Source organism: Coregonus lavaretus (assembly GCF_964263955.1).
Source record: "Coregonus lavaretus genome assembly, contig: HAP1_SCAFFOLD_3287, whole genome shotgun sequence".
Lineage (NCBI taxonomy): Eukaryota > Metazoa > Chordata > Actinopteri > Salmoniformes > Salmonidae > Coregonus > Coregonus lavaretus.
Window position 1 is genome coordinate 2573 of NW_028157247.1, and position 11175 is coordinate 13747.

The following is an 11175-nucleotide window of genomic DNA, read 5'->3' on the forward strand; positions in this document are numbered from 1 at the left end:
TGGAGTCGATGTCCACACCCCGCGGAAATCGAATTAGCATTAACAAATCCCCGTCAAAATCTGCATCTGCGGTGGAAGGTGGCCAAGCTAATCATTCTTCTCACGAAAACGTCTGTAGTGTCTGAACGGTTTGGCCTATAAACTAGTCTCATCGATCCACTCTGGAAAAATTTGACTCACAAACATTATGGTTCTCAGTTTTGCGCTATGACCCCCACAAGTGTCACGGTATTCGTCTGACGTCGGTACTGTTGATCTGCCAACTTCTGTCTGTAGAGTCCGAAAAGTTTGGGCTACACACTAATATGACCCCTCTATGGAAAGGTGAGACTCTCACGAACACATCGGTTATTTTGCTCTAGGACGCCGACAAGCCTCGTCTGAAGGAAGCCCTGTACCAGTAAAGAAAAAAAAAAGATGTGTGTATATATGTATATATAAGTAGTTTAGTGCCCCATAAAAAGGGGTTAAATATGGGTAGAAAATATAAATTTCCTGATCTTTCTCATCTCTCAGATATGACATCCACTTTAAAACAAACGTACTTTTGATACATTTTTTGACTCCGTTTTTCCATCTATGAATCTGTTGTTCAATGCGTTTCTATGGGCTAATACACTACATGACCAAGAGTATGTGGACACCTGCTCGTCGAACATCTCATTCCAAAATCATGGGCATTAATATAGAGTTGGTCCCCCCCTTTGCTGCTATAACAGCCTCCTCTCTTCTGGGAAGGCTTTCCACTAGATGTTGGAACATTGTTGTGGGGACTTGTGAGGTTGGGCACTGATGTTGGGCGATTAGGCCTGGCTCGCAGTTGGCGTTCCAATTCATCCCAAAGGTGTTCAATGGGGTTGAGGTCAGGGCTCTGTCAGGCCAGTCAAGTTTTTAATTTTTATTTTATTTTTATTTCACCTTTATTTAACCAGGTAAGCCAGTTGAGAACAAGTTCTCATTTACAACTGCGACCTGGCCAAGATAAAGCATAGCAGTGCGATAAAAACAACAACACAGAGTTACATATGGGGTAAAACAAAACAAAGTCAAAAATACAACAGAAAAATATACAGTGTGTGCAAATGTAGCAAGTTATGGAGGTAAGGCAATAAATAGGCTATAGTGCAAAAATAATTACAATTAGTATTAACACTGGAATGATAGATGTGCAAGAGATGATGTGCAAATAGAGATACTGGGGTACAAATGAGCAAAATAAATAACAATATAGGGATGAGGTAGTTGGGCGGGCTAATTTCAGATGGGCTGTGTACAGGTGCAGTGATCGGTAAGGTGCTCTGACAACTGATGCTTAAAGTTAGTGAGGGAGATAAGTGTCTCCAGCTTCAGAGATTTTTGCAGTTTGTTCCAGTCATTGGCAGCAGAGAACTGGAAGGAATGGCGGCCAAAGGAGGTGTTGGCTTTGGGGATGACCAGTGAGATATATCTGCTGGAGCGCATACTACGGGTGGGTGTTGCTATGGTGACCAATGAGCTAAGATAAGGCGGGGATTTGCCTAGCAGTGATTTATAGATGGCCTGGAGCCAGTGGGTTTGGCGACGAATATGTAGTGAGGACCAGCCAACAAGAGCGTACAGGTCACAGTGGTGGGTAGTATATGGGGCTTTGGAGACAAAACGGATGGCACTGTGATAGACTACATCCAATTTGCTGAGTAGAATGTTGGAGGCTATTTTGTAAATGACATCGCCGAAGTCAAGGATCGTTTTACGAGGGCATGTTTGGCAGCATGAGTGAAGGAGGCTTTGTTGCGAAATAGGAAACCGATTCTAGATTTAACTTTGGATTGGAGATTCTTAATGTGAGTCTGGAAGGAGAGTTTACAGTCTAACCAGACACCTAGGTATTTGTAGTTGTCCACATACTCTAGGTCAGACCCGTCGAGAGTAGTGATTCTAGTCGGGTGGGCGGGTGCAAGCAGCGTTCGGTTGAAGAGCATGCATTTAGTTTTACTAGTGTTTAAGAGCAGTTGGAGGCTACTGAAGGAGTGTTGTATGGCATTGAAGCTCGTTTGGAGGTTTGTTAACACAGTGTCCAATGAAGGGCCAGATGTATACAAAATGGTGTCATCTGCGTAGAGGTGGATCTGAGAGTCACCAGCAGCAAGAGCGGCATCATTGATATACACAGAGAAAAGAGTCGGCCCAAGAATTGAACCCTGTGGCACCCCCATTGAGACTGCCATAGGTCCAGACAACAGGCCCTCCGATTTGACACATTGAACTCTATCTGAGAAGTAATTGGTGAACCAGGCGAGGCAGTCATTTGAGAAACCAAGGCTATTTAGTCTGCCAATAAGAATGCGGTGGTTGACAGAGTTGAAAGCCTTGGCCAGGTCAATGAATACGGCTGCACAGTACTGTCTATTATCGATCGCGGTTATAATATCGTTTAGGACCTTGATCGTGGCTGAAGTGCACCCATGACCAGCTCGGAAACCGGATTGCACAGCGGAGAAGGTACGGTGGGATTCGAAATGGTCGCTGATCTGTTTGTTAACTTGGCTTTCAAAAACGTTTGAAAGGCAGGGCAGGATGGATATGGGTCTGTAACAGTTTGGATCTAGAGTGTCACCCCCTTTGAAGAGGGGGATGACCGCGGCAGCTTTCCAATCTCTGGGGATCTCAGACGTTACGAAAGAGAGGTTGAACAGGCTAGTAATAGGGGTTGCGACAATTTCGGCAGCTAGTTTTAGAAAGAAAGGGTCCAGATTGTCTAGCCCAGAAGATTTGTAGGGGTCCAGATTTTGCAGCTCTTTCAGAACATCAGCTGTCTGGATTTGTGTGAAGGAGAAGCGGGGGGGGGGGGGGGGCATGGGCAAGTTGCAGCGGAGGGTGTAGAGCTGGTGGCCGGGGTAATGGTAGCCAGGTGGAAAGCATGGCCAGCCGTAGCAAAATGCTTGTTGAAATTCTCGATTATTGTAGATTTATCGGTGGTGATAGTGTTTCCTAGCCTCAGTGCAGTGGGCAGCTGGGAGGACGTGCTCTTATTCTCCATGGACTTTACAGTGTCCCAAAACTTTTTGGAGTTAGTGCTACAGGATGCAAATTTCTGTTTGAAAAAGTTAGCCTTTGCTTTCCTAACTGCTGCTGTATATTGGTTCCTAACTTCCCTGAAAAGTTGCATATCGCGGGGGCTATTTGATGCTAATGCAGTAAGCCACAGGATGTTTTTGTGTGTGTCAAGGGCAGTCAAGTCTGAGGAGAACCAGGGGCTATATCTGTTCTTAGTTCTGTATTTTTTGAATGGGGCATGTTTATTTAAGATTGAGAGGAAATTACTTTTAAAGAACAACCAGGCATCCTCTACTGACGGAATGAGATCTATATCCATCCAGGATACCTGGGCCAGGTCAATTAGGAAGGCCTGCTCGCTGAAGTGTTTTTGGGAGCGTTTGACAGTGATGAGGGGTGGTCGTTTGACCGCGGACCCGTTACGGACGCAGGCAATAAGGCAGTGATCGCTGAGATCCTGGTTGAAGACAGCGGAGGTGTATTTAGAGGGTAGGTTAGTCAGGATGATATCTATGAGGGTACCCATGTTTACGGATTTAGGGTTGTACCTGGTAGGTTCGTTGATAATTTGTGTGAGATTGAGGGCATCTAGTTTAGATTGTAGGATGGCCGGGGTGTTAAGCATATCCCAATTTAGGTCACCAAGCAGTACGAACTCTGAGGATAGATGGGGGGCAATCAATTCACATATGGTGTCCAGGGCACAGCTGGGGGCTGAGGGTGGTCTGTAGCAAGCGGCAACAGTGAGAGATTTATTTCTGGAAAGGTGGATTTTTAGAAGTAGAAGCTCAAACTGTTTGGGCACAGACCTGGGTAGTATGATAGAGCTCTGCAGGCTAACTCCACCCCCTTTGGCAGTTCTATCTAGACGGAAAATGTTATAGTTGGGGATGGAAATTTCAGAATTTTCGGTGGCCTTCCTAAGCCAGGATTCAGACACTGCTAGAACATCAGGGTTGGCGGAGTGTGCTAACGCAGTGAATAACTCAAACTTAGGAAGGAGGCTTCTGATATTTACGTGCAGAAAACCAAGGCTTTTACGGTTACAGAAGTCAACAAATGATAGCTCCAGGGGAGTAGGAGTGATACTGGGGGCTGCAGGGCCTGGGTTAGCCTCTACATCACCAGAGGAACAGAGGAGGACTAGAATAAGGATACGACTAAAGGCTTTAAGAACTGGTCTTATAGTGCGTTGGGTACATAGAATAAAGGGGGCAGTTCTCCGGGCATTGTAGAAAAGATTCAGGGCATTATGTACAGAAAAGGATATGGAAGGATATGAGTACAGTTGAGGTAAACCTAAGCGTTGGGTAACAATGAAAGAGATAGCATCACTGGAGGCACTGATTGAGCCGGTCTCGGCGTGTATGGGGGGTGGAACAAAGGAACTATTTGAGGCAGTTTGAGAGGGACTTGGGGTTCTACAGTGAAATTGTATAATAAGAACTAACTGGAACAGCAATAGGCAAGGCATATTGACATGGGAGAGAGGCATAAAGCAATCACAGGTGTTATTAGAGAGAGCTAAGACAACAACTGGTAATGGAGATAAAGTTTGGGCTGAGGCTAAACAGAATAAACAGGACAGGGTACCGTGTAAAGGAACAGTCCAGCAGGCATCAGCTGTGCAGCTGAGTGATCATAAGGTCCAGTAACAGCAATATGTGAGTCCGAGAGCAGTTCAAATTGGTGCTTCAGCACAGCTAGCAGGGAGCACAGTTGTAGTTTGCGTGTGCTAGCGGGCCGGGGCTAGCAGATGGATCTTCGTGGTCGTCGCAACGGGAAGCCTGTTGAAACCACATCAGACGATTTCGTCGGCAAACCAGTCGTGTTGGATCGGCGGGGCTCAGTGTCAACACTAGGAGGTCCCGTCCGGTTGACAGAGAGGTAGATAGCCGGGAGATGGGCCTGAGGCTAGCTCAAGGCTAACTGGTGCTTGCTATGGGGCAATGGTAATTAGCCAACAACAGGTTGCAGCTAGCTAGCTGGTTGCGATGATCCGGCGCTAGGGTCCAGTGATTCCGGCAGAAAGTCCGATAAGCTCTGGGTCGATAGCACGCTGTGCAGACTGGCCGACGAATTGTCCAGGCTAGAGTTAGAGCTGGCTGGTGGATAGTGTAGGCCACGGACAATGGTGAAGACGCTAACGGTGACTAATAGCAAGTGGCCATTCAGTTGCAGCTAAACTAGTTTCAGCTTAAGGTTCTTGATGAAAGTTATAAAGAAATAATAGAATCCTTTCCACGTTGGGTGAGGCGGGTTGCAGGAAAGTATATTTAGTTAAAGAATGAAAAGTAAAATTGAGAAATATATACAAAAGACAAAAAAAACTAGAAACGGGATATTTACACTAGGACAATGAATAAAACCACGACCACGCTGCTACGCCATCTTGGATCAAAAAAAAGTTCTTCCACACAGATCTCGACAAACCATTTCTGTATGGACCTCACTTTGTGCACGGGGGCATTGTCATGCTGAAACAGGAAAGGTCCTTCCCCAAACTGTTGCCACAATGTTGGAAGCACAGAATCGTTTAGAATGTCATTGCATGCTGTAGTGTTAAGATTTCCCTTCACTGGAACTAAGGGGCCTAACCCGAACCATGAAAAACAGCCCCGTTCTCCTGGCATCCGTCAAACCCAGATTCGTCCGTCAGACGGTGAAGAGTGATTCATCATTCCAGAGAATGTGTTTCCACTGCTCCAAAGTCCAATGGGGGCAAGCTTTACACCACTCCAGCCAACGCTTGGCATTGCGTACAGTGATCTTAGGCTTGTGTGCTGCTGCTCGGCCTTAGAAACCCATTTCATGAAGCTCCCGATGAACAGTTCTTGTGCTGACGTTGCTTCCAGAGGCAGTTTGGAACTCGGTAGTGAGTGTTGCAACCGAGGACAGACTATTTTTACTCGCTACGCGTTTCAGCAGTCTGCAATCCCATTCTGTGAGCTTGTGTGGCCTACGACTTCTCGGCTGAGCCCCGTTACTGCTCCTAGACGTTTCCACTTCACAACATCAGCATGTAGTTGACTGAGGCAGCTGTAGCAGGGCAGAATTTTGACTTGTTGGAAAGGTGGCATCCTATGACGGTGCCATGTTGAAAGTCACTGAGCTCTTCAGTAAGGCCATTCTACTGCCAATGTGTGTCTATGGAGATTGCATGGCTGTGTGCTTGATTTTACGCCTGTCAGAGAAGGGGTGTGGCCGAAATAGCCGAATTCACTAATTTTAAGGGGTGTCCACATACTGCTACACTATATATACACACACACACGGCCAAATTCAATGTTATCAAATCACTGTTTTTGATACCTAAAGGGGTCCTAAAATTCAAAATCACATAGCTAAATGATCCTTGGTATGACCATCTTAAAACAATTCCATATGGTAGTTTAGTGGAACCCGCTATCATGACTGCACCGAATCAACTGATTAAGTCTTCCCTTCAGTGAGATATCCCAACTGGGGTCTCAGCATTCACTCGCTTTGTATCACAGTCAGCCAGTCTTTCTCCATCTTTGGCACTAACTAATCTGGACAAGGAAGCTCCACTTCAAGAACCTGTCAGATACCAGTTTCACATTTATCTCCCATGATCATCATATGGTTGACCGGTGTGAACTCAAATACATGTTTACCTTCACAGTACCCCATCCCGACACACTAGTCTGGGAGCACAGAGTAAGCCTCAGAACATTACCCAGGTAGCAGTTTAAGGGTTTATACAGTATGCCTTACTTGAAGGGCCACTATGGCATTAAGGCAGGGGTGTGAAACGCAGTTGTAAGGCGTGAGTCTGCTGGTATTTGTCATTTCCTTTCAATTAGTATCCAATAAAGACCTATATAACCAGGTGAGGAAAGTGCCTAACTGATCCCCAGATTTTTATACTTTCGCTTACTCCATTGTCAAGCAAAACAGGTTTGGCAATGACACAGAGTACAAGGATATGTTGTCAGTCTTGACAGGTTCACTTTTTGTACATTGGGGCACTCATGTTGGGTCATGGTCTTTGCCGTCGCCCTAGAACGGGGTATTTCTTTGTTTATTTAGTTGCATTGCAGTACGTCATCTTGATATCACAATAGCATTTAGGAACACCAAACCATGAATGACAAGGCCAAAGGAAATAACTTGCATTGTCATTTATTGTGGTTTAACATATTCTTTCCACAGCATGAAACATACAATTCCAGCGCCATCCACACATTGATTTGCAGTACAGCAGTGACAGAAACCCCAAACAAAATGGATTGTGACCTTACCGGAGTCTATTGACCCAAGTCTAGAAAATGTGAACAGATGCCCACAGGTCAAATGCATTAACATGATGCTGTGTGTTAGACCAATATTATATTAATAAAAAACAGACACCACTACATTTCAGAAGGATACTTATATCTGAGAAGACTGATTCCCAACACAAACCACATCAATATTGTTCATAGGGTGTGACAGTACACTTATGGTCAAAAACACCGGTTTTCTTGGCAGGCCTCTTCCTCCTTCGACCATTGGTCTGGGCTCTTGGCGTAATGGGGGGCGTCCGAGGGTACCAGGGCCCCACCAGCCAATTGAGGGGCATGTTGTGGACCAGGTAGTCCAGGATGGCATCCAGAGAACCGCTCACTATGCCCTGAGGTCTGATGCCCGGGTGGGGGTCAGCGGAACTAAAGTTGTGTAAGATCTGTGAGGCAGAAAGCAGCACACACACAGCCTGCTGCTGGAGGTGGCGGGGGAGACTTTGGAGGCTGCAGGCCAGGCTCAGACAGCTGCTCTGCAGCTGGTGACTCACACTGGGAGAGACTTCCAGGCTGTGGATAACCACCCGCTGGAGAAACAGAGGTTATGTACTGCTTTATGTGGTACTGAGCTGAACCATGCAAGCGAACGTGTCAAGTGAATATAGCCAACGCTTGGTCTGGGAAACTGTCAACAGCATGGTTGAGTGCAATTCTGTTTTGTTTAACATTGCAGTACCGGAATTGACATGTTTTCAGTAAGGATTTTTCAATTAGCCACTTGAATAGATAATGAATATGATCCAATTTCTAGGAAGGAACATTTGAGAACCCCTAGAGCAAGCTTGTAAAAGTAATAATCACAGCTTTTAAGACTCATGTCCACCAACACAGTACATTAGTAAATAGATTTTATAATACCTCGGTCTCCTTGTCTTCCTTCTCTTGAACATTACTAGTCCATTCCACCAAGGCGCCAAGATTGTCCTGCACACATCAATTCCATCAGAAGCATAATGGTCAGTTTACAATCAAAGTACAGTGTTTCAATTTCAAGAATACGATAATTGGAGGACAACTATACTGAAGAAAAATTAACGCAGCATGCAACAAATTGCAAAGATTTACTGTTAGTTCATATAAAAAGAAATCAGTCAATTTATATAAATTAATTATGCCCTAATCCATGGATTTCAAATGACTACAGATATGCATCTGTTGGTCACAGATATCTTAAAAAGGTAAAGGGGGTGGATCAGAAAACCATAAGTATCTCGAGACCACCATTTGCCTTACGCAGCGCAACACGTCTCCGTCACAAAGTTGATCAGGTGGTTTGTGACCTGTGAAATGTTGTCCCACTCCTCTTCAATGGCTGTGCGAAGTTGCTGGATATTGGAGGGAACTGGAACACGCTGTCATACACGTTGATCCAGAGCATCCCAAACATGCTCAATGGGTGACATGTCTGGTGAGTATGCAGGCCATGGAAGAACTGACATTTTCAGCTTCCAGGAATTGTGTACAGACCCTTGCGACATGGGGCCATGCATTATCATGCTGAAACATGAGGTGATGGTGGCGGATGAATGGCAGAACAATGGGCCTCAGGATCTCGTCTGTGCATTCAAATTGCCATCGATAAAATGTAATTGTGTTTGTTTTCTGTAGCTTATGCCTGCTCATACCATAACCCCACCATGGGGCGCACTGTTCACAACATTGACATCAGCAAATTGAATCAAGCCAGGACCCCAAACTGACCTGAAACTAATAGGCTACCAAAACCCATCAGTGGGTGGGTCCCTCTCCCAAATGGACTTCTAGAAAAACACTGGTTTAAGCATCTACCAGGCTTACCAAGTTCATGGTGTACTGAAGCAAGTTGAGGGATTTCTGACCACAGACTTTGACAGAGCGCACCTTCTCCTCTGCCTGGTGGTATGCTCGTCTACACAGCTTGACAGTGAGGGAAACCAGTCGGACAGGAGAGCTGAGCCTGGCGGCGGCAACATCAAAGCCCTTCACAGTCTTTACCTCGTCTTCTAAAGACAGACCGACAAGTCGGTGTGATGAGGGATGGAAGGTTACAGAAGAACACATCAGCTTTCAGTTGCCCTTTATGTCTGTCAGTATAAGTTACCAGAGGCCTTGGAAAACCATAGTTTAAGGTGCAAAACATTGTGGATTACACTTTGATATGCATGTGTAAATAGCCCCTCACTTTTACATCATGTTGCAGAGCGTTTGGAGTAAAGTGTGTCCGTTGCGAAATATTTTGTGTTTTGCTATGGTGTGCCACTAATGAACACACCCAAGCATTAGCCCCACTCACCCATCTCTTCATAGGTCGGAGGAAGGGCTTGGTCCACCAGGGTTTCTGACAGGCTCAGTGCAGATTCCAGTCCCACGCTAACCAGCTGGACCGCATGCTCCAGGGACACCACGTTGACTCTGCCACCACTTGTGCCTTTTGTCATCGCAACCATTCCAGTCATGGTGTAATACATGCAGTTCTTTGCGCCGCGGACAGCAACAGCATCTTTGGCCTCCATCATTATATTCTTCACATCTGAAACAATCTGGGTGATAATGAGAATTGAGCACAAAGACAGTTCTTACAGTAATGTTAAATATATTTAACACAAAAAGACAGCAAATAAAAGGATTGGGACATAGAGATTGAGTTCACCTGCTGTGAAGGCTGTTGAAGCACTGGCAACGTACTCTCAAGCTTATCTAGGCCTTTACATGCAAGATCATTCACAATGGAAACTGTGGGAGCACAGCAGAGGGGTTGGATTTGGTGTGAGACAGAATTGTCACAATTCAAGCCCTGGTTTGGACCAAAGTGATTCTGTAAGTGTGGAAACAGTGGAAAGAAGGTGACAGAGCATCTATGTACTTACTTTGGGGCTCCAGCTTAATGATGATGGGGGTGGCACTGTTACAGGCTACAGAGGTTAAGGTCATCACACTAATCTCCACCACCTTACACAACGATCTGATGTAGGGGTGGTTGCTCTTGGTGTCACAATACAAGACAGATACGAGTGCACACGCTGAGCTAACCATGGGGAGGTTAGCCAAACGAAAGATCACATTCTGTCAAGAAACATAGCAAACTGTGACCACAAGTCATGACTAATAAAAATACCTATGACCAATCAAAGGCCTACAACCAATGCAAAACACTTTCACTGGGTATGGCTACTTTAGGTCATCAGTGCTCTCACGAACACTAAGCAAGCAGTTAATATAGCTAGAACATGGTTGAGTAGTAGGAATACAAAACATAGGGAACGTGCTGTGTAGGCTTAGTGGCTGTCTGGCAAGAATTTCAATTGAACCAACCGGACTCGAGTTATGATTCCCAGGCATCATACTTCGCCCTATTAATTAAAGATAGATTAGGGTTATTTAACTGTTAATTGATATTTTACAAATCCATTTAATTTCAGAGTTGCATGAGAAAGGAGATGGTTCAAAGTATAAACGCTTTTCATGTGCCCCCTGAGCAAAATTACTAATTACTAATAACTTGCTTTAGAAATTGTTGCTTTGTCCATTCACCTGCCAAACATTTACCTGCCTGTTCTTTGTAAAACCACATTCTTTCTTGCGATGTCCCTTGCACCATGACGATAGGGCATAGGAGAATTGGACAGCAACAATAATATGTCAGGCTAATAGCAAACAAAACGCACACAGGCTGGATCTCTATGGTACAAAGTGGTGTCCTTTCCTTTACCTTATCGGTCCTATGAATTAAATGCGACAGCTGAAACCCAATTCCTGATATATATTCATTAGGCTATTGCTTTCACCTGTTGTTTCCCCCCCTAATTAGTGACTATGAATCAGCGTAGACGAGGAAAGGAAGAAGATGGATGAGATG

General features: G+C 45.1%; 1 pseudogene across 1 annotated transcript; it reads right to left on the minus strand.

The window, feature by feature from the left end:
• Window positions 1–7505: 7505 nt before the first annotated feature.
• On the minus strand, window positions 7506–10917 carry LOC311125647 (perilipin-2-like; annotated as a pseudogene). The gene is made up of 8 exons: window positions 10851–10917; window positions 10632–10669; window positions 10187–10382; window positions 9970–10052; window positions 9613–9859; window positions 9138–9322; window positions 8199–8264; window positions 7506–7867 (listed from the first exon to the last, which is right to left on the minus strand). The product of its transcript is annotated as a perilipin-2-like (transcript).
• Window positions 10918–11175: the final 258 nt, after the last annotated feature.